Source organism: Paroedura picta, chromosome 15 (assembly GCF_049243985.1).
Source record: "Paroedura picta isolate Pp20150507F chromosome 15, Ppicta_v3.0, whole genome shotgun sequence".
Lineage (NCBI taxonomy): Eukaryota > Metazoa > Chordata > Lepidosauria > Squamata > Gekkonidae > Paroedura > Paroedura picta.
The window spans coordinates 17,166,277-17,190,167 of NC_135383.1; the positions used below are offsets into that span (position 1 = coordinate 17,166,277).

The following is a 23,891-nucleotide window of genomic DNA, read 5'->3' on the forward strand; positions in this document are numbered from 1 at the left end:
AGGGAGGTGCTTTAGCAGATTTTGGGAGGGGATGTGTGTGACTGGCCCACCAAGGGTGGCGAGGAACAAACTGTTGGGATGCAAAAGGGGGATTTTGGACAGGCTGGGACTCTGTGGTGAGTCCAACACAGATCAGCTGCTTACCTTACAGGGGAATTTCCCAGTGGGCTACTGCCTGGGGGCCAAGGCCAAGGCCCGGCCCCTCTGACAGCATTCTTGCAGCAGATGCTTTGCTGGGAATCCATGGTTGCTCTCCCTATCAATGCTTTTGCGCATGCAGAATAATGGACTTTCCATCCACTTCAGTGACAGTTTGCAAGGGGATTTTGCCGTTTCCCCCGACAAAATCCAGCTGCAAATTCATCAAAATTAGATTGAAAGTGCATTATTTGGTCCCAATTTGTGGGATGAACATAATAATATAAGAAGAGTCCTGCTGGATCAGACCGTCGGGTCCAGCCTCCTGTCCCACACAGTGGCCCCAACCAGTTCCTCTGGAGGGCCTACAACAGTGCAAAGAGGTCAAGGTCTTCATAAGAGCATAAGAAAAGCCCTGCTGGATCAGACGGGTGGTCCATCTAGTCTCATGCAGTGGCCAACCAGTTCCTCCAGAGGGCCAACAACAAGGCATGGAGACCAAGGCCTTCCCCTGATGTTGCCTCCTGGCTTAGTGCCTCTGAATGTGGAGGTTCCTCTCAGCCACCATAGCTAGTAGCCATTGACGGACATATCTATCAATGAAGCTACCTAGTTCCCTTTTAAGACTGTTTATCCCTGTGGCCATCAATACATCCCCTGGCAGCGAATTCCCCATTTTAATGACGATGAGCCAAAGTCCACGGCTGGTGCCACAGACTCCAGTGGCCCTTGACATTCTGGCTGACTTGGGCTGCTCCGCCGGGAGTCTTCCAGGCCCATTTTCACCTCCCAGTCCCTCCCAGGTCTGAGCCATCCAGTGCGTGGCCGAGGGTGGCAGGGACAACCTGCGAAAGAGGAAGAGAAACACATCTCAGATTCACAGCCTGGCTTTTCAAAACTGATCCGAAAGAGGGATTGCCGGGAAGCCCCTCACCTCTCTGTCACCGAAAAAGGCTTGGCAGCAATTGGAATCATCCCAATAACCTGCAACAGCTATTTGGCTAGAGGAGGTGCTGGGAAGCATAGCCATTTGCAGGCTCCTGAAAAACGACAGCTGCCCGTCTCCAGACAGATCAAAGATACGGCGCTTTACTCAGCAGGCCTTTCTGCTTCCCCGGGAAGGAGGGGAGGGGAGGGGAAGGGAGGGGAGCTTCTCTGCTGCAACATTTCCGGCTTTAACCCTCCCTCCCCCCTTTTCTAATTCATCCCATCAAGACTCCTGCACAGGTGTGGCCTATTCTGACATTGTGATATCTCCCCCCCATCCTCACTCCCCCGCTGGCATTTAAAACCCTACGTGCTGAGCAGAGCAAATTGGAAACTTGCTCAAAGATGAATCTTTCCCACCATGAGTCTCGGTCTTTTCCCCGTATGAAAGCCAGCTCTTTCCTGCTGTCTTAAAAAAAACACACACGAATAAGTAAAGGGAGGAGATTCTTGCTATAACTCTCTGCCCCCCCCTACGCACCCCCCCCATGTTCCCAGGCCCTCCCAGCCCACTCTTAAATTAGGCTTCCGAGCCACACTTCCTGCACATTTGGTAGCTATTAAGACGCTGATGTGTAAACACAGAGACAATTGTGCTTTTGTTTCCTCCCACCTCACCACAATTAAATGGCAGCGTTAAAAAAAGGGGGAGAGAAAAAGGCAGAGCGGAGAGCAAACAATTAAAATCCACGCTTGTGCAATTGACTACCTACCTCTGGGGGCTGGAATCATGGCTCCAGGTTGGCAGAGCAGAAATTCTCAAGGAGGAATCGCCTCTTAAAGCAGCCGCTCCCAACGGCAGTCTGGAAACCAAGCCTAGCTTTGCAGCCGGCCAGGTGGGAGGCCAAGGAGAGAGGGGAAACCGGGGCCCAGTCCTGGGGAACTGGAGACCAGTGGTAATTCTGGGAGCTTGGTTCTTTTTCTTCACCCGGTCCTGTGCTTTTTCTTGTTTGAGTCGTCTTGCAAATCAGCATCAAAGCTGAATGTAAAAGCTGGTCATTATCTTTGGTAAAGGAGAACACACAAATAGATTTGCCGACATGAGTTTATTCAATGATTGTTGGTTGGTAATCCTTTTTTATATTGTAGCCTGGCTACTGAGGAAGGCTGTAAAAATATGTCTTTTCACAGGTCCATGTTTTGGCTTTATGTACTGCTTTGAATTAAAAACTACTCTTCTCGTTCATATTTTGTTGTGGCCAGTCTGTCAGCTTCTCTGCATGGTTGCTTTGCAATTCCTGGCAGGTCGCTTTTCTTCGTCACCTCCAAGTTAGTCCTGGAGATGTCCAGGAATCACAACAGGTTGCAGTCTGCACAGGGCTTTTTACCCACTCCCAGTCCGAATAAATCCCTGCTGTCTACACTGAATTTGATTTCCACTTTGATTTGGGACGCTTTAAATTTTCCCTCTGCAACATGCATGATTGATCCGGAGTGACCCTACCTTTCCCCCGTGATATCCAGAAGTGGTTATAACTTAATATTTGAAAAACCCAACAGGAATGTGCCAATTTCCAACAGAATAACAAACAAGTCCCGGTGAATTACCCTTGTTTCATAAAATTTCAGTGTATAATGTAACAATCTGCATCAAAACAAATGAAGATAATAAAGATTACAGCACTTGCAAGAGGTCTATGGTGATAACGGAGATGCAGCCGTCGCTAAGGACACTAAATTTACTTGCCGCAATCCGTGTACTCTGTCTGTTGGCTGAACCCATCTTTACAGGGCTCTCCTCGACTCCAAGGGCACTGCGGTTAGAACTGCCCTGCTGACAAGCCACTAGAAGAGCTTCCTGGTTCATCATGCCCTTCGTTGTTACGTCAGATATTCTGCTCTGAGAAATTAGAGATCTTGGGGCCAACCCTGCACAACCCCCAAAACTCTTCAGATCTCCAGCAGCCCCTTCCCCAAGCAATCCCTAAACCCAGGCTTTAGATACCCAGGAATAAAGAGCATCTCCTACTGCCCACCTTGAACTGCAGTATTGAAGACGCCTTTCAGGTGGGTGTGTTTTTAAGATGCAACTGTGTGAGAAAGCACCCTGGAACCAAGGAGGAGGAGAAGGAGAAGAAGGGGAAGAAGGGGGAGTTGGTTCTTATATGCCACTTTTCTTAACCAGAAGGGAGTCTCAAAGCAGCTTACAATCACCTTCCCTTTCCTCTTCCCACAACAGACACCTGTGAGGAAGGTGGGGTTGATAGCCCTGAAATTACAGCTCAGTGAGAACAGTACTATAAGGGCCGTGACAAGCCCTAGGATGCCCAGCTGTCTGCATGTGGAGCAGGTGCAGGGAATCAAACTCGGTTCACCAGATTAGAAGCCACCACTCTTAACCACTGCACCACGCTGTCTCTGGAGGTGGAAGAGGCAGGTGGGGCTGAGAGAGCTCTGGGAGAACTGCTCTGCAAGGGCAGTGCTAAGAGACTGGCTCAAGGTCACCCAACTGGCTGCACGTGGCGGAAGAGTGGGGAAAAGCACAGTTCTCCAGGCCACCAGCCTTAACCACGATGCTATGCTGGCTCTCGGCTCTGCCATCATTGGGAGCTTCAGAATAAACAATTTAATTCTCCCCTCCCCCTTCCTCTTCAAAGTGTTTTGCTAAGAAATCTTTCCCGGTTCTCAGACCTTCCATTCACTGTTTGATCTTCAGCAGCAGCTTCTGACATCCAGGACACATCTAGCAGGGACCGAACCACCGTCCTTGGCTGCTGGAGCCCAGAACAAACCAACCCCTGCAATTTGCGATAGAATGCTGTGTGTTTTGCATTTGCCGCCCTCAAACAAAGCCAGCCGGTTTGAGCCTCTGCTCGCAGCCCATCAAACTCAGAATGGCGAAATCTGGAAATGCGACAAGCCCATGTTGAGCCGTAGAGCAGGGGTAGTCAACCTGTGGTCCTTCAGACGTCCATGGACTACAATTCCCACGAGCCCCTGCCAGCATTTGCTGGCAGGGGCTCGTGGGAATTGAAGTCCATGGACGTCTGGAGGACCACAGGTTGACTACCCCTGCCGTAGAGCAAGCAGGTAGGCCCAGAAGTTCTGGCTTACTTCCCACCCCCCTCCCACCCCCAATTTCACCGCTGGCCTGCCTGATGAGCCAGAAGCCACGCCCGGAGTCCACCGATGAGAACTCACCAAATTAACATCTTACAGCCACGCAGCGAGGCGCCTGGCAGGACTGCCTTGCCTCGAGGTCTCTCATTTATCTGATTATCTGCTTTCCTGCTAATGTACCTTCTCCTCTCATTTCTGGCCTGTAACACTTTGTGCGGAATCTTATTAGTTGCCTTTCCAGGGACACCGTGGGGGTGTAGGGAGGAAGTGCTCTTTGCTCGCTCGCTGGCGCTTGGTTTTTCATTAAGTCCCCTAATAAAGGCAATCACGGTTATTACGTCGCCGGCAGCATTAAGGCAGCTCGTTGGCCAGACGCGTTGGCCTGCGGCAGCACGGCTGAACTGAGGCCCAGTTGGGGAGCGGGCGGACAGAAGGTTGCCAACTCTGTATGGGAAATTCCTGGAGATTTGGGAGCATGTGTGGTTTGGGGAGAGGAAAGCTTCAGTGGGGTGTAAGGGCTTAGAGCGAGGATTCCCAACTTGGGGTCTACGTACCCCGGGGGGTCTGCAGGAGCTCTGGAGGGGGGTCTCCGGCCTTTCCTCCCCTGCCCTAATGGACTCAGCCATGAGCTAGAGCAGGGGTAGTCAAACTGCGGCCCTCCAGATGTCCATGAACTACAATTCCCAGAAGCCCCTGCCAGCATTTGCTGGCAGGGGCTCCTGGGAATTGTAGTCCATGGACATCTGGAGGGCCGCAGTTTGACTACCCCTGAGCTAGAGACTCAGCCGCTTCCATCGGTCCCCCTCCTGAGTGACTCTCTCCCACTCAGTCCTCCTGGAGCCTGCCTGTTAACGCAGGTGGTGATGTCACTTCTGGGGGCGTGGCAGGGAGTTCTTGCCAGCCGACATCACTTCCGGGGCCCTAGAGATAGATTCAGGTGAGTAGTCATGTGGGTCGGAAGTGGCAAAACAAAATCTGAGTCCAAGGGCACCTTCAAGACCGACAGAGTTTCAAGGTTGGAGTTTCGTGTGCCTGCTTACCTCTCGTATAAAATTGGGCTGGTCTTCAAGCTGCCCCTGGTCCCTGATTAGGTTCTCAGTCTAGAGGAACTGATTCGTATTTCTTTATTTATAAGGAGGTTTCTAGACCGCCCCTCCCCGTGCAAAGGCTCGGGGCAGTTTGCAATAAAAATACAATAGAACCATCAGTAAAACTAGAAACCAACAGCTAATAACTCCCTGCCTCCAAGCCCCGGGTGTCTCCGCTCACCAGCAGGCTGTTGGTTTTGTCAGTGAAATTACTGAGTTTGGGGTGGGGAGAAGCACAGGATGGAAAGGGGGGGGGAAAGGAGAGAAGGAAGAAGAAGGAAGAAAAGAGCCAGGGCCCTCCTTCGGGTAGAGAAAAGCGGCATATAAGAACCAATTGTTCTTCTTCTACTCAGGCAGAGGTCTGCCCCATCACCTACTGCCTGGTCCTTTTTCAGTGGGGATGAAGGGGGATTGAACCTGCAGCTGCCTGGGATGTTGCAAAGGTTGGGCAGCAAAACAGATGCCTGAGATGAAGCCTCTCAATTCGAGGACAACGTGAGTTTGTCCAAGAAGAGACGTCCACCTGGAGGATAAGGTCAAGGCCAAGTTCTCAGCAGGCCTAATTCTGCAGGGGATGTAGCACTTCTCTGACTGCAGTTGTCAGGAGCAAATTTTGAACATGCTGGTAAATGGAGACCGCTATTATTTGTTTGTTTTCTTCAATTGCTCCCCAACTTGCTCCTCCATGTGGGCTCCAAGCCGATTCTTTACCTGTTCTCCATTTGATCTTCTCACCAATGCTGTGAGGTAGGCCAGGCTGAAATAATGAGACGGGCCAGAAGTCCCCAGCAGGCTTCTGTGCCAATGGGGATTTGAACCCAGCTCTCCCAAATCCTCGTTTGCAAACGCTGGCAGGGGCTCATGGGAATTGTAGTCCATGAACATCTGGAGGACCACAGGTTGACTACCCCTGCCATAGTGGACGAAGACACTGTATCCCCCGACTGGGTTTGTTTAAACTCAGCAGTGCTGCGTCCCGGAGATGTGGCGGCCCGTCGCTTCTCTGCCCGAGCGGGCGCCGCCTCCTTCCCATCAGAACGGCGACTCATGCAGAAGTGCAGCCAGCAGCCTCCTCCCCACCGTGGCCTTCTTTCTAAACACAGCTCTCCGGCGTGGGGTGAGAAAAGCATTGCAGCTGGATTATTTGCAATTCAAAGCTTCCTCACATGGGAAGTCCCGTGTGCGCAAACGCCAGTTGCTAAGAACACGCCAGGACTGCAGAGCCCGCACGCTCCCTCTTGGCATTCCAGCCGCACGACAGCACATCCCCGCTGCCCAGGTGTGGCGGAGAGAGCCACTCTCCCTCAACGCCCCCCCTGCGGGCTACCCCTGGCTCACACCCACTGCCTTATTCATTGGTGCTCCCAACAGAATCAGACAACCCCCCCCCAGACAACCCCCCCGCCCCTCTTTCAATTTGGTTTTAATATAGTCTCTGAGTTCTTTCCATAAATCATTCCCTCCCCTTCCTGCCCTGAAGTAGGGGGCCAGAGGGGCTGGGTTTAATTTCTGCTCTCCCCCCCCACCCCTTTTCCTTTCAAGAGATATTTTTCTTAACACTTGATCTTATCGGCCCCTTATAAATCAAGAACGGGGAGGGGGGGCCACTTTATCAGCTCTTGCGGGCGGAGGAATCTCGGCGGCCAGGAGTGGGGAGCCCGGCCGTTTAATTTTCTGCTTTGACTTTTATAAATGTGGGGAAGAGTATCGGGGGATCTAAGTAAATCAAATTGTTTCAGAGCCGAGGCTGGGCAGCAGCTCTGCTCCGCAATCCTTCTTCGGGGCGCCTTGCAGGCCTGTTTATGCTCCGTTCGGAGGCTTAGGAAGGGATCTAGCAGGCTTGCTCCTAGACTGCCCCCCCCACGCCCTCCCCTTCTTCTGGCTGCGTTTGGCATGCAGAAGGACCAAAGCACAACCCCAGTAAGGAGCCTGGGGAAGGCCTTTCTCTGCACAAGACATCCCCCCTTGCTCCACCCCAGTTCCTGCCAATCAAAACAGACGCTGCTGAGTGGTGGGGACAAATGCCCCATAGACAGCTGCTTGCTGTCTTTCTCTCTAGGCCAGCTCGATCTTACCTCTGTATCACGGGGCTGATCTCCCTGGAGCCTGTTACTAGGAGAGGGGCAGAGGCTACGGCCTTGCGTGAGGGAGCTTAAGTCCCCGGCATTTCCAGACTCTCGGATTTCTGCTGGAAAGCCTGGAGCGTGACTGTCCACAAGAGCTAGCAATACCCAGGCTAGCCGGCTCTGTGCTCTGGCTTGGGAGAAGGCAGTTTGGGCATGGGGGGGGGGGCTGTGGCTCATCCACAGAGCAGCTGCCTTTGGGTCCTGCGTTGGGGAGACCCAGCCTCTGTCAGGGACTGGGCTGAGCTGCTGCCAAGGGGGTGGGCAGCCCCTGAGATGCTAGGAAGAGGATGTTCTGCTCTAGAGCTCAGATCGGGGAAGAAGAAGAGTTGGTTTTTATACCACACTGGAGAGAGCCAGCTTGGTGTAGTGGTTAGGAGTGCGGACTTCTAATCTGGGGAGCTGGGTTTGATTCTGCGCTCCCCCACATGCAGCCAACTGGGTGACCTTGGGCTCCCCACAGCACTTATAAAGCTGTTGTTACTGAGCAGTAATATCAGAGCTCTCTCAGCCTCACCTCCCTCACAGGGTGTCTGTTTGGGGGAGAGGAAAGGGCAGGAGACTGTAAGCCACTTTGAGACTCCTTCGGGTAGAGAAAAGCGGCATATGAGAACCAGCTCTTCTTTTTCAGTAATATCAGGGCTCTCTCAGCCTCACCCACCTCACAGGGTGTCTGTTGTGGAGAGAGGAAAGGGAAGGTGAACGTAAGCCGCTTTGAGACGCCTTTGGGTAGAGAAAAGTGGCCTCTAAGAACCAACTCTTCTTCTTCAAAGCGGCTTGTCATTGTTTTCTCTTTCTCTCCCCACAACAGACACCCTGTGAGGGAGATGGGTTTGAGAGAGCTCTGACAGAACTGCTCTGTGAGAACAGAACTGAACCATGATGAGCCCAAAGTCACCCAGCTCGCTGCAGGTGGAGGAGCGAGGAATCAAACCCGGTTCCCCAGATTAGAAGCCACCACTCTTAACCACTATACCACACTGCTGGATGACCTTGAGCCAGTCATGCTCTCTTGGCCTAATCTACCTCACAGGGTTGTTGTGAGGAGAAAATGCAGGAGACAAGAATGACTGAAGCAGCTTTGGGGCCCTGTTGGGGAGTAAGGCGAAACAAAGAATTAGTAAACAAATTAATAATATTAAATAACCACTACTGCAGTTACCTCAGTTCTCTACAAAAGTGGGTTTTTATACCCTGCTTTTCTCTAACCTAAGGAGTCTTGATGTGGTATACAATCGCTTTCCCTTCCTCTACCCACAGCAGGCCCTTTGCAAGGCGGGGGGGGGGGGGACTGGAAAGCTTTGAGAGAACCGTGCCTGGCCCCAGGTCACCCAGCGGGCTGCCTGTGGAGGAGGGGTGAGGAATCAAACCCAGTCCTCCAGGCTAGAGACTGCCAGTCTGCACTAGCCACTCACTGACCAGAAGAGACAAAAGGAATACATTTCGGTATTGGGTGCCCATGTTGTCTGCTCCTTTTGATTCCAGATATCAAACCTTAGCATTTCTCTCTCTCTCTTTCTGTTTCTTATTTTCTCCTGCACAGAGAGAGAGAGAGAGAGAGAGAGAGAGAGAGAGAGAGAGCACCGTAATTCATAACTCATCAGACAAACCCCCCCAGCACACGGGAAGCAGATCAGCCCTTTCATCTCGCCCCCTGCGTGGCTTTGATCCTGTCCTCTCTCACAGGCAGCCCCCTTTGATGAAATTTTTAAGGAAAGTCGCCGGAGAGGCCAGAGATGGCAGAGCTCTGCTGCCCATCCATCCACTGGAGCAGGGGTAGTCAAACTGCGGCCCTCCAGATGTCCATGGACTACAATTCCCATGAGCCCCTGCCAGCGAATGCTGGCAGGGGCTCATGGGAATTGTAGTCCATGGACATCTGGAGGGCCGCAGTTTGACTACCCCTGCATCGGAGGCTGAGTCCAGGGAAGGAAAGCAGCCAGGTTGGCTGGGCAGTAAACCGGGAACCATTTTGAGGAAGCATGAAGCCCCCCACCCCACCGTAGTCAGAAAGTGGGTGGGGTGCTACTGACACAGCTGGACCCCCCAGGAGCCTGGGAGCGCCTCCCTCCCTGCAGTCAAGAGCCACATCTGTCCACCCAGACCCATTCCGGCCCCTGTCCATGGTGCTGATCTCACGGCCGTCCATGCGGTTCCCTCTCACGACAGCTCTGGGGAGGGAAGGAGGAAGGCACGCCGCCGTGCAATCTGCCTTGTCGAAACCAGTGTTGGGGGAAGAGTCCAAATCCTGATGCGGTTTGGAGGCTAAGTCATCCATGCAAATTGAGCACACACTGAGCCAAGAGCCAGCGCCAAGAGGAGGCGGTGTGTGGGGAGGGGATGATCAGGCCTGGACCGCCATCAACTGGGTCTTTCAGAGCTGAGTTTCTCTGAAGAGGCGAGCCGGGATTTGTGCTTTCCTGGGGAAAATCCCCCCTCCCATAAATGCAGGGGTTGTTTGGGGCTGGCTGCGCTGGGTCAATGGGGAAAGAAAGGGCTTTCGATGCTGCAGTGATAAATCTTCCACTCTGCTGTCACAGTGGTAGCCAGACGCATTCCCAGCCAGGCAGCTATTCTTCAGGGAGTGACTGGGGATGTGACCAAGCTCCTCAGTCCTGCCGGTCTGCCTTAAAAAAAATCCCCATTTTTGTGCAAGCGAAGCCCAAGGGACTCCCTGAACCATCTTCCTCTTACTGGGGCTGAATGTTGTCCCCCTTGCAGAGGAATGAGTTTTCCCCATCAATGTTCATTAAGGCTAAGTGGCCTAGGAACGACTTAAACAAATGGCCCCAAATTGGCCTCAAGCAAAGAAGCACAAGCAAACGGATGAGACAAAACAGCTCACGAAGGTGGGCTGCAAAAGGGGTTGGCTCCAACATCCCCAAAGTGGCCTGAGCCCCTGAGGATAAGCCCCCCCCCCATGCACGATTAATACACTGATACAGAATGTATTGATCCTTTCGGTGCAGTTCGGTAATAGCATCGGGGTTTCTTGGTCACCTTTCAGCAGAGAAATAATCCCCATCAACATTGCTGGCCACAGACGCAAAACTATAATAAAATGCTCTTCTTTTGGCCCCCCTCCTTCCCTCCTGGAATGATGCTTCCAGCCTTTAATGAGTGTGAATTGGCCCATTTTCCAGGCAAGGAGATGGGGGCAGAGCTGCATCTGTTGAATTCCTGCCCAGTACCCAGCAGTGAGAGGTATGGAATAAAGGGGCGATCACCCCATAAAAGCCCTTGGCTTCCCATTCAGGGGCCTTTCAGTTCCAGACAACTTTTCGCCTGGGGTCTCCTTTTCAAATCCCTTCCGTACAGTGAAGCTTTTAGATCAGGGGTAGTCAAACTGCGGTCCTCCAGATGTCCATGGACTACAATTCCCAGGAGCCCCTGCCAGCGAATGCTGGCAGGGGCTCCTGGGAATTGTAGTCCATGGACATCTGGAGGGCCACAGTTTGACTACCCCTGTTTTAGATTCACACTTTAATCTCCATTCCCCACTCTTACCAAGCCAAAGTATGGAGATTGTCACCCCCACCCCCCTTGCAAAGCAGTGCTCTCCCTCGGTCAAAACGGTGCCAGTGCCCCATATGTGCCCAGCTAGAGGTGCATCTCCTGAACAGGAGGGCTTTGGCTGCACTCCTGCTTGGAGTCTGACAAAGAGCTCTCCTTTAGGGCCACAGGAGACACCCGTTCCCCTTTCTTCCCCCATCACCACCATTTTTGCTCCGATCTACCTGCGCTCTTTCAACAAGCTCTCTGGAGGGGCCTCCTGGCATGGAATCCCCTGTGGGGCTTGAAGAATTACACTTATGTATTTATTTAGCTCCTTTGGTTCAGGCAGAGTCCTCCATCTGCACTATTTCTTCCACTCCCCCCTCCTCCCGGTTTGTCAGCGAGAAAGCAGGATATAAGCACAGCTAACCGGCGCCCACCCTCCCCCAGCCCGTTGCCTCTGGATGCAGACAGCAGGCTGCCAACCGCAGAAGAGCAGCCAGGTAAAGACCCCCCCCCCCCCATTATCATCCTTCTAATGCATAACTAGAACCAGGTCTAGGGGATGTAAAGGAGAGGGGAGGAATTGGAGTCACTGGATGCTGTTGTGACTGGCAAAGACCTGACAGAAGCCCGCAGGGTCCGGAGTCTCTCCAGAGAAATAGAGCTGCAGAATAACAGAGTGTTATGGAAAGTATGCAGTCATTAGTTACCTTTCGGGATGAGGCACAGATCCAGACTCACAGCACTTTGAGGTTTAAGAGAGATAATATTTTCTGGGAAAGATTATTTAGAAAATATATCATGTTAATTTGCTTCCATCTCCTCTCTGAAGCAGAGTACAAAAGCTTAAGACCCTTACAAAAAATGCACATTGCAAGCCCCTATGGCTGGCTCAAGCAGACTACATGCCTACGCATCAGCATAGGACCTTATTGGCTGCTGCTCCTTGCTTGAGTGAAAGCACACACTTTGAACTTCTTCAGCCATTTCATTGAGGTCAAGGACCACTGAACGGGCCCCTCAGCTGGACCCGTACTCTCACCAACCTGAACCTGTTCAACACTAGTACACCATCTGCTTAGACTCCAGGTGCGACAGGGGAAGACTTGATGGAGTGTTTTTAACTTATTCGTTAAAAGTTCGTTTAGGTGGACAAATATTATGATTTTGAAACTTTCACTGTACGGGTTAAATTGTTGTGAGCTGTCCTGAGACCGTTTGGGGCTGGGTGGCCTATAAACTTAAAAATAAATAAATAAATAAATAAGCTCCTCATTCATTACAGGGTTCAACTGGCTTAGCTGATCCAGCGAAGGGTCTCTGTGTTTCTTCCTGATTAGATTGGAATTTTGCATAATTACATTTCACTCTGGACGTCTCGCATTTCAGGGCCTCTTGACCCTGCTTTTTATCTGTGTGGGGGGTTTTCTTGTACTTCTTACATAAAAGTCATGCTGAGGTTGCTCTACCAGGAAGGAGTTCAGGAGCACAGCGTATCCATGACGGCCCTGGCTATCTTGGAGCATTCTGGCCCGTAGAGTATAGCAGAACGTAGGACTGGTTTGCTATTCTCCAAGGACCACTACCTGGTCATGGATGCCTCCACAGACTCTCAGAACCTCCACAAGGAACAGGAGATGGTCAACTCCAGAAAATTGATGGAGCCAGATGGGTTTCTAGCATCTCTGGGGGATTTTCCAGTCTACAAAAATCTGCAGTCCTGTTGAGGCCCCAACTGACCTGTGAAATGCAGAGTCAGCTTGGATGGTGGACATGATTGTTCAGGAACACCCTCTCCCCACCCATGAGTCTTATTCCCCTCTCCTCCACATGCAGCCAGTTGGGTAACCATGGGCTAGTCACAGCCCTGATAGTGCTGTTCTGACCGAGCAGTCATGTCAGAGGTCTCTCAGACCACTTCTGCACTGGGAACTTAGCTGCCCTGGCTCCCATGCAGGAGAACAAATCTGAGGCAGAGGAGGTGCACCAGGCCAAATGCTCTCCTGTGTGGGAGCAGGAAGAGGCAAGCAACCTGCCATGGCTCAAACTCCAGCCTGCAACCTGGTACAAAGCTTCCAGTGCAGAAACAGTCTCAACCTCACCTACCTCCCAGGGTGCCCATTGTGGGGAGAGGAAGGGAAGGCGATTGTAAGCTGCTTTGAAACTCCTTACAGTAGTATAAAGCAGGACATAAAAACAAACTCTCCTTCTTCTTCTGTTGCTGGGGAGGGGTGTTGTTATTATTGCTGGTGCTGTTATATTTATTATCTCATGGGACTCAGGGTGGATTACAGTAAGAGTGAAAACATACAATACAAAAATATAGATTTTAAATTGTGTGGTCCATTGCAATATTTATCATAAGGGTCACCTTGGTTTTACTGCACTACCTTCTACCTTTGCAATTATAGGGGAGATTATGTCACACACACACACACCACAATCCTGGCCACAGTTCTCACTTTCAAGGCCCTAAACTGCTTGGAGTCATGGCTTTTTCAGTGGTGGCCCCTCACTTTTCTAACCCCCTTCCCCTTGGGGTTCATCTGTTGTCTACTTTCCTTCCAGCACTGGGCTAAAACATTTCTCTCCACCCAGACTCTTTTCCTGAAGGTTTCCATATTTTTAGAGCTTGGTCAGCTTCTGTCCGGACAATTGCTTTATGAATATCGTTTTCATGCCGCCAAATGTTATTTTTACGGCTTGCTTTCATGCTGATAATTTTAAGAGGCTTTAAAAAAAAAACTACTGTAATTATTTTTGCAGCACGAGCTGCTTCAAGCGACCCTCTGGAGAGGTGGAATATATATGTTTTCTAAGTAAATAAGTAGGCCTGCCTGGGGAGCTTCCATTCATCACAATGGAAAAGGAGGGCTCTCAGCCACAAAAGCTGAGTTGGAATACACCTGATGGTCCTTATCAAGGTTTACAGGTGGTTCACCATCGCCCTTTTAGACTTCTTGATCTAACAGTCAATAACATGCAGCCTAGTAGTCAATTACACAGAAGTGGTCAATTACACACAACTACAGCTCTTGTTTAAAATAGAATCATAGAATAATAGAGTTGGAAGGGACCTCCTGGGTCATCTAGTCCAACCCCCTGCACTATGTAGGACACTCACAACCCTATTGCCCGTCCACTGTAACCTGCCACCCCCTTGAGCCTTCACAGAATCAGTCTCTCTGTCAGATGGCTATCCAGCCTCTGTTTAAAAATTTCCAAAGATGGAGAACCCACCACCTCCTGAGGAAGCCTGTTGCACTGAGAAACCGCTCTGACTGTCAGGAACTTCTTCTGGATGTTTAGACAGAATTTCCTTTGAATTAATTTCATCCCATTGGTTCTGGTCCGTCCCTCTGGGGCAAGAGAGGACAACTCTGCTCCATCCTCTATATGGCACCCTTTTAAAAACTTGAATAATAGAATTATAGAATAATAGAGCTGGAAGGGACCTCATGGGTCATCTAGTCCAACCCCCTCCACTATGCAGGACACCCACATCCCAATCGCTCACCCACTGTAATCTGCCGCCCCTTGAAGATGGTTATCAAATCCCCTCTCAGTCGTATCCTATCCAGGGTAAACGGACCAAGCTCCCCCAAGATATATCCTGCACATATTTCTGGTTGCACATCCAACTTTATCAGCAGCTTCTCCATACATTTTATCGGACGTTGGCTGCTCTGATGCCAATAACAAAGCATTTTATATTGGTTCTCTGTCACGGTCATGGCAACAGGATTTGCTCGAGGTGGAGTAAAAATGTGTCAGCTACGTCCTCCGATAGATTTCCCCACCATCCTGAAGTTATTTCTAGACAGGAAATAAATAAATAAAATTTGAGAGTAAATCTTCAGTAACATCTTTTGAGATTTTTTGACAGTAAAAAACCCCCTGTCTTTTCAGACACATAAAAGCATTTCTCTTTTACTAAGACTATCTCCGAACTGAAAATTAGGGCTTTTCTCCTCTGCATCATTGCTGGAGCAACTGGTAATTTAGACCCTCTTGAAAAATAACCGTTTAATTCTCATGTTTGACTGGCAGTGAGCAAGTGAAAGCAAAGCTGCTATTTTAAAGCATGGGACAAAGATAAAGGACGACATTTTCAAACTGGAAAAAAAACCCTTTCCGATATTAATCTGCTATTTCTGAAACTAGAATGGATTACATATACCTGGCCTTCTATACCTCCCTATCTGAGTGTATGTTTAATGGACTACAGCTATTTTGTTTAAGGCAGATGTCTTTGTTGGGCCTATCCATTAATCACTTTGCAGGGTTCCCTGCTGGCCGTTTTTTCCACTGTTCTGGCCTCCTCCAGAAATTGGCCCTTTTCCTTAGTTGTACCTGTCCTTGTGGAATGCCCTTCTCAAGGTTTCTTGTCTCTGCTGGCCTGCAGAGGAGTTGTAGGACGAGACATTTTCAGAGGGGTATTTATTCTCTCTTGTGCCAACTTCTGCATATTGTTTACTATACCTTGGGCAGCTTTAAACCGTGGGCTCTGGCAGTTTAATTGACCATCTTCTTTTCAAATGCATTGATAGCTATCTTAAGCTATTTGTGGAAGGGCAGGGTATAATATTCTTAGAACAAATCCGTAAATTCTGCATATGCCCTTCCCTCCAGATTGTGTCCATGTCATCAGAGTTCCCTTTAGGTACGTCTTGCTTCTGTATGAAGTTTGGGGGCCATATATGGTCATATCACCTGATAAATGTTTAACACATTTTTAAAATATATAAACAATTAATTAACTCCCACCCAGATTTTCAGTGCCTACTGAAATATAAATAAGGACATTCTCACACAGAGTGGATACTCTTTAAGCCCATTCAACTTTTACTGTTGCAACTATTCTTGACTGTGAAATCTCCAAAGGATTTCATTTGATCTTTTTCAGGTGCACTTAAAAAAATAAATAATCCAACGGTCCCAAATATTCTTGTTATGTATCTTGTATTGGGTTTCTACTCTACTTCTTCCAACCAGTTCCCATAGCAGCTCACATGACTTTAATGTTCCTTTTCTGAAATGAACTGTCCTTTTGATGTGAAATTTAAAACCTTATGAGTAAATGGGCCTGTGAGAAGAGATGCCGAGCTAGGGCAAGAGAAAGGTAGTTTGATTAACATAGTTAAAATGGTGAATTAAAAGGATGAACAAAAATATTACATATTAGTGTTGAAGTCAGATTCCTCTTATGTTGGTTCACGATCTCATTGTGTATGACAGAATTTTTTTTATGCCGATTAAGGTAACCTAACTCTGACAAAATTTATACTAGAGTCTATATCTTTTTCAGTGCGGAAATCGGACTATGTCTAGAACTTGTTGGTAACTTAATAGTCAAGCAGTTAATAATTAAATGTTCCATGTTGTTGCTGTTAATATTGATGCAGTTGCTCCATCTTTGGGAATGTTTAAGCAGAAGCTGGATAGCCATCTGATGGAAAGGCTGATTGTGTGAAGGTTCAAGGGGGTGGCAGGTGACAGTGGATGAGCGATAGGGTTGTGAGTGTCCTGAATAGTGCAGGGGGTTGGACTAGATGACCCAGGATGACCCTTGCAACTCTGTGATTCAACTTAATTTTTGTTATCTGTCATATTGGATTTCACGTTCCCTGCAAAATGCCTTGAGCTGCAAGGGAGGGCGGTATAAAAATGCAAGAAATAAATAAAGACGTCAAGAACAATTTGGTCAAAAGAGCAACAATGACTCATGAATTCAAGAGTATACTGGGATAAGGGTGAGGAAGCAAAAAACTTTCTGAAGCAGCAAAGCAATCAATGCAGACAAAGAACTGTAGAGAAATTATTTATTAAATTCATTTGTACCTGGCCTTTCTCCTCAATGGGAACCCAACATGGCTTATATCGTTCTCCTATCCTCCCTTTAATCATCACAACCACCCTGAGAGGTAGGTCAGGGTTTGTGTATGGGACTGGCCCAGGTCACCCAGCCAGCTTTCATGGCACCAGTGGAGATTCGAACTCAAAACTCCCAGATAGTAGTTCAGCACTCCTAACCACTACACCACACTGGCTCTCCTAGTAGACGGCATAGGGAAGAACAGCCTTTGGAGCAGGATCCTTTCCTTTAGGCATCGGTTTCATTCTTACATCGGTTCCTGACTGGATCCATATAGAATCCTGCAAACATTCGTTACACAAAGGCCGACTCAGCAAGGCCACAAAAGTTTCAGTGTTCAGCAATTTGGGCTCCGTAATGCATTCAACCCATGGCCGCCTTTGAAGATGTCTCGGAAGCCTCGTTTGGTACAAAATGTAGCCAAGAGACACGCCTGTCTAGAAAGGCACTCAACCCTTTGTCTATGGGCGGTCTGGCTCTCTGGAAAGGCCTACCGGTGCATGTGCAGAGGACACATTCTCTCGCTGCTGGGGAAGGCTGGTCTGTCTGGTCCCTGCCTCCCAGGATAGAGGGGCACGCCCTCAGCAGGCATAAAAAGCTACCATAAAGAGGAGAATAATCAGCTGACCAGATTGTCTCACTTTTGGAGGGACATCTTGGGGCACCTGGCAAATTGTACTTATGTTGACATTAATAGTATTACAATACTATTTTTGCGTTATATGCATTCTATTAAAAATTTTGTTGCTCCATATAGACCAAATTTTTAATTAAGAACCCCCCCGGTCAATGGTGTCCCGCTTTACCAATGTTAAAATCTGGTCACCAGGACATAGTCAGGGCAGGAGCACATGCTGGGACAGATCCAGATGTGGTGGGAAGGCGGAGTCTGTCCTGACCAAGGTGTTCCAACCCAGGCCAATTTCATCAGAGCTCCAGAACGAAGCAGGGTGGGCCTGGTTTTCACTTAGATGTGAGACCACTGAGGAAGTCCAGGGTGGCTAAGCAGAAGCAGGAAACGGCAAAAACAAAACAAACCCCGAATGCGTTAGAAAGCCTCACCAAGGACTTGCCAGCATAAAAGAAAAGGGCAGTCTAGGGGAGACCCCCACAGAGAAGTAGTGACACAGCTCCTGCTCCTGTGTGTCCAACCTGTAGAGGAGAACAAACCAGAAAACAGGCCTTGGGTGGTCCGGGGTTCCCGGTGGGACGACAAGCCAGGATGGATAAGCTGCCTCTGAGTCGCCAGCCTCAGCGTGGCTCCCAGGGACAGTTTGCAGAGAGCTTCTTGTGCGCTTTCGCGTCCTTGAAACCCGCCGTTGCATTGTTAGCTGCCTTGAGTCTACAGAGATAAGGCAGGCTGGAAATATTTTCAATAAGCGGGGGCGGTGGGGGGAGAAACCTTCACGTTGTTATCACCCTTTAATTCTCGATGCGATGTGATGGATCTTTTTCACGGCTGCTGCTGCATTTAATAAGTATTTGTCCCCTTCCAGTTACATAGTCAGGGTTTTATTCTTTAAGAAAAAACCCTTTTCGCAGGACTGACTTGACCTCTGCATCTCAACAGGGTCGACCGAAGACTGTTTCCGATATAACGCATCGGCCCCGAATCCTGTTTTGGCTTTGTCTGCTTGATGAACCTTCCTCCCTCCCCCATAAGATATAAAAGATGGCTGGAAATTAAGGGAGCCTGATAGAGAGATGGTTCTAATGCTTAGAATGTGTCTGTGATTCTCAGTTGTCAAAAGAACCTGGAAAAGGCCCCAGTGGATTGGGGCAGGGAGGGGGAGAATGGCTATTGCTGGGAGGAGGGAGGGGATGCAGGAAAACCTGTCCTGTGGAAGCCACTGTTTGTGTTTGTGGTTCTGATAGCGATTCTGCCAAGAACCGAGCTTGAGGTCCAGGGCAAGATCAAAGCGAGGAATGTGATTGACCAATGGACTGGTGGAATGAGCTCCCGGAAGAGCTTAGGGCCTTGATGGAACTCTCTAGGTTCCTGTAGGGCCTGCAAGACGGAGCTCTTCCGCCAGGTACTTGGTTGAGGCCGGGTTGGAGACTTGAGTAATACGATTGAGGTCTCTCCCCTCCTAGTTGAACCTGGTCCCCCCCCCAGGCCAACTTCACCTGGTGACATCTACTACAACTGTGAACAGAAGGGTTGAGGTATTGGGGGTAGGGGATAGATATTGTTGCTGACATCTACTACTACTATTATTATAATATTGTTGTCTGGGGATTGTATTTTAGTACTTTAGCTTTTTTATGTAAACCGCCACGAGCCGGCTAGTCTGAGAGTGGCGGTCTATTGTTGTTGTTAGGTGCAAAGTCGTGTCCGACCCATCGCGACCCCATGGACAATGATCCTCCAGGCCTTCCTGCCCTCTACCGTTCCCCGGAGTCCATTTAAGCTCGCGCCGACTGCTTCAGTAACTCCATCCAGCCACCTCAATGATGGAAGGGCGGCATAAAAATCTAAATAAATAAATTGTGCTAAACCACTGAGATGCTCGACCACTTACCCACGGTCTATAAGTTTAATAAATAAATAAATTCCTGTTTCCGGATCCAGTCGGTCCAAACCAAAACTGACCAATAGGTCTCACTGGCAGAAAGATCCATTGTTCGTGATTTTATACAAGTTAGGTTTTTTCAGGGGTGTCTCGGTTCAGTTTTGCCTCTTGTAACACCGTGCTGAGATCCTAGTATCAGAAGCTGCAGCAGGAATGAGACAGGATGCTAGATGGGCCACTGGTCTGATCCAGAAGGGCCCTTATGTTCTTATGGAGGCCTTGGCTTCTATGCTCTGTTGTTGACTGTTCAAAGGAACTGGTTGGCCACTGTGAGAAATAGGATGCTAGACTAGATGGACCAGATAAGCCTGATCTGATAAGCCTGGTCTGATCCAGCAGGGTTCTTCTTCTGTTCTTATGAAGGTCTCCCATTATTGCCTCTCAAGCATGAAGAATACAGACCATCCCTGCCCCAGACATAAGAACATAAGAGAAACCATGTTGGACCAGCGTAATGGCCCACCCAGTCCAGCACTCTGGGTCACGCAGAGGCCAAAAACCCAGGAGTCATCAGGAGGTCTACCATTGGAGCCAGAACTCCAGCCACACTCCTCAACATGTATTAAAATCTTAATGTTTTACCTTGTCTAATTTTTATATCCTGGTCTGTGACCATACAAATAAATGAATGAACTCCAGAAGCCCTCCCACTGTTGCCCTCCAGGAACCAAGAATAGAGAGCATCTCTGCCCCAGACAGAGCATTCTATCTATACCTTGGGGCTAATAGCCATTGACGGGCCTCTGCTTCATATGTTTATAGTTGCCTGTGCTTGTAGGTTCTTGTGGCAGTGAATTCCATGGGTTAACTACTCTTGGAGTGAAGAAGCTCTTCCTTTCATCTGTTTGAAGGCTACTTCTCGTGGATTTCATTGGGTGCCCAAGAGTTCTTGTCTGGGGAGAATGGGAGAAAAGGATCACCCAGGAGTCACAGATCCAGTCAGGAATGTAGTAGGGGAGCTGTTGGTGGTCTTGACTTTAAAGTTTGTGGAAAGAGGATCTGCAAGCCAGAATCAGAGCCGGGCTGGCCTCTCTGAGACCATTTACGCACTGGAGGTTTCATGCTGGGCTGCAGGCTGGAGTTTTAGTCGTGGCAGGTTGCCCCACCTCTTCCTGCACCCACACGGGGGAGCATTTGGCCCGGTGTGTCTCATCTACCCCCGATTTCTGCTTCTGCATGGGAGCTGGGACACTGAAGTTCCCAGTGCATAAACGGTCAGATAAACACCAGGGCCTACAAGCTGTCCAGACTAGAATAGCTTATGAGAAGGACAGGGAGCAAAGAACCTACAGAGTAAGAGGGTCATCTGGTAGACTTTCTCCCTCCCCCGGCTCATATGAACAGGTATGAAACACATCAGGGTCCAAATTCAAAGAATGCCTGAGAATGTCCCAAAAAAAGGACAGGACTGAAGATTTGATACCCCAAGGGTGCCCTCCTAATTTGTGATAGCCTTGGTTCTGATTTAAAGTGGCAAGAACGCACACGCACAGCACGTCTAGAGTTTTCGAGGACATCTGTGTGTACGGGATAACTTTGCATGGTGTTTTCGACGTTATGAGATAATTAATCAAGAATGGGCGCTTTATCAAGCAGGACGATTAGCTATTGTCAGAGATGATTTTTAAAAGCCGCTAAGTATAGGAGATCTAAATTGATTGCTGGCATCTTCTCAAAGGACGCTCCGCATCCGTGATCCTGCTGACTTTGGGGTAAGTGTTATGAAAGGGCCTCATTGGGATTACTCTCTGGGGGTGGTCTTTTCATGCTGGGCTGAGTCAGTCGATGTGGAAGATGTCAGTCTTTCTGTTTTCACAAGGGATGAAAAGAGAGGACGAATCTCAAGGAGCGTTCATTTATAGGGCTGCTAAAAGGCCAAACAGTTTCTCATTTTTACTTAATATGTATCTAATAGAGAGCCAGTTTGGTGTAGTGGTTAGGAGTGTGGACTTCTAATCTGGCAGGCCGGGTTTGATTCCGCACTCCCCCACATGCAGCCGGCTGGGTGACCTTGGGCTCGCCACAACTCTGATAAAGCTGTTCTGACTGAGCAGTAATATCAGGGCTCTCTCAGCCTCACCCACCTCACAGGGTGTCTGTTGTGGGGAGAGGAAAGAAAAGCGATTAGAAGCCACTTTGAGACTCCTTTGGGTAGAGAAAAGCGGCATCTAAGAACGAACTCTTCTTCTTGTTCAGTAATATCAGGGCTCTCTCAGCCTCACCCACCTCACCCTGTTGTGGGGAGAGGAAAGGGAAGGCAATTGTAAGCCGCTTTGAGACTCCTTCGGGTAGATAAAAGCGGCATACAAGAATTAACTCTTCTTCAGTAATATCAGGGCTCTCTTAGCCTCACCTCCCTTACAGGGTGTCTGTTGTGGGAGAGGAAAGGGAAGGCGACTGTAAGCCACTTTAAGACTCCTTCGGGGAGAGAAAAGCAGCATAGAAGAACCAACTCTTCTTCTTCTTCTTCTTCTTCTTCTTCTTCTTCTTCTTCTAATAGGTATGCCGTTTTCTTGTTAATTCTGATGGTGTTTAATTGATAGATAATGGCATTAGATTCTGATGAAGAATTAATTTGAAAAACATTTTATATCAGATGCTGTCCAATTGTGAAAATTTAAGTGCGAAAGTTTACTTCTGAGATGGAAGGTGTTCTGAAGCAGGAAGGATGCCCTTATTGAGTCCTGCTCGTTCTGTGGCCAGTCTTTGATTTTGACTCTGCTGTTCAATTTTCTGGAAAAGCAGAGCGTTCGATATTTCTCACTATTTTGCCTCTGACGGTTTTTCATACGTTTCACCTATGTCACGTGGCCCATTCACTCCAAACCAGTTGCTTCAGACGAACACGGCTCCCCACCTGAATCTATCCGAAAAAGCATGCGTGCACCCGAAAGCTCACACCTTGAATGAAACGCCATTGTTCTTCAAGGTGCCCCTGGACTCAGACTCTCCCCTGCTGTTTCAGGGCTCCCCGGCTGCCCACCTGAGTCAGTCTTGACGTGAAAGGAGTTACAGATGAGGCTGGGAAGGGGTAGGCTGGTGTCAACGTCACTCAGGGAATTGGGGAGGGATCAGAAGTGACAACCTGGGGCTCACGACTTCAAAACAGGCCTCCCGGCCTCTACAAGAGGCCAGTTTGGTGTAGTGGTTAGGAGTGTGGACTTCTAATCTGGCATGCCGGGTTCGATTCTGCGCTCCTCCACATGCAACCAGCTGGGTGACCTTGGGCTCGCCACAGCACTGATAAAACTGTTCTGATCGAGCATTGATTTCAGGGCTCTCTCAGCCTCACCCACCCCACAGGGTGTCTGTTGTGGGGAGAGGAAAGGGAAGGTGTAAGACACTTTGAGCCTGCATCAGGTAGGGAAAAGCGGCATATAAGAACCAACTCTTCTTCTTCTTCTTCTTCTTCTTCTTCTTCTTCTTCTTCTTCTTCTTCTTCTTCTTCTTCTTCTTCTTCTTCTTCTTCTTCTTCTTCTTCTTCTTCTTCTTCTTCTTCTACGAGCGCCGAAGGAACATCCATGGCCGTTACAGCTTGTGGATCCCTGGACTGTACAAAATGGCCAACTGGACAAAGCAATGAAATGGCTCTTGTGGTTCAGGGAAGGCTTTGTGGTCTAGCGACGGCTGCTCGGCTGGTTGTGGGCAGTCTCCAGAGGACATGCCCAGATGAGCTGCAGAAAGGAGAGCATCTCTCCCCGCCTTCTCCCTGTTTCGTGGCATCCTATCCATGTCCCTGCAGCGCCATCTGTTCATACCACCACTGGGGACAGCAGCTTTGCTGAGTCCCTGCTGGCCGAGCTGCCAAGCAGAGACGCCAGGCCAGGTGCCAAGGCGGTCGGTGCTGGCAGCTGCTGCCAACGCAGAATGGGCAGAACAAACCAGCTTGCTGGCACGAAGGCAGCTGAAGCGGAGGGGAAGGAGCTCCCCTTGGGGTTGGCGCAGGAGGAGGCTGGGGAAATACCGGTGCATTCCGAGTTCTTCACACTGGGGGTGCCCAAAAGAGGGCTCCGGGGATTTTTTTTAAATGGTGAGATCCATTCTAGAGAGAAGCCGGCACTCGGTGACAAGGGGTAGCTTGAAAAAAGCCTGACAGCGCTGAAGCTATTGCACCATGTTTGCCTACCCAAGACCAGGAAGCGACACGTAACCAATGGGGGTGGGAGGGGCGAAAGAGAGGCCAGAGCCGTGATGCGCATGGCAGATGGACAATTGGTGTCTTCGTGTGTCTCTTGAGGTACAGGACATGAAATAAACAGAAAACAATTGCCCTGGGATGAAAGGTAAAAGGTAAAGGTAAAGGTAAAGGTAAAGGTAAAGGTAAAGGTATCCCCTGTGCAAGCACCAGGTCATGTCTGACCCTTGGGGTGACGCCCTCCAGCATTTTCATGGCAGACTCAATACGGGGTGGTTTGCCAGTGCCTTCCCCAGTCATTACCGTTTACCCCCCAGCAAGCTGGGTACTCATTTTACCGACCTCGGAAGGATGGAAGGCTGAGTCAACCTTGAGCCGGCTGCTGGGATCAAACTACCAGCCTAATGGGACTGC

At 49.4% G+C, this 23,891-nt stretch overlaps 1 long non-coding RNA gene across 1 annotated transcript; it reads right to left on the reverse strand.

The window, feature by feature from the left end:
* Window positions 1-758: 758 nt before the first annotated feature.
* Window positions 759-4,459, reverse strand: LOC143824858 (uncharacterized). The gene is made up of 3 exons (XR_013226897.1): window positions 4,267-4,459; window positions 1,839-2,128; window positions 759-983 (listed from the first exon to the last, which is right to left on the reverse strand). It is a non-coding gene; the product is annotated as an uncharacterized LOC143824858 (long non-coding RNA).
* Between the last annotated feature and the right edge of the window lie 19,432 nt (window positions 4,460-23,891).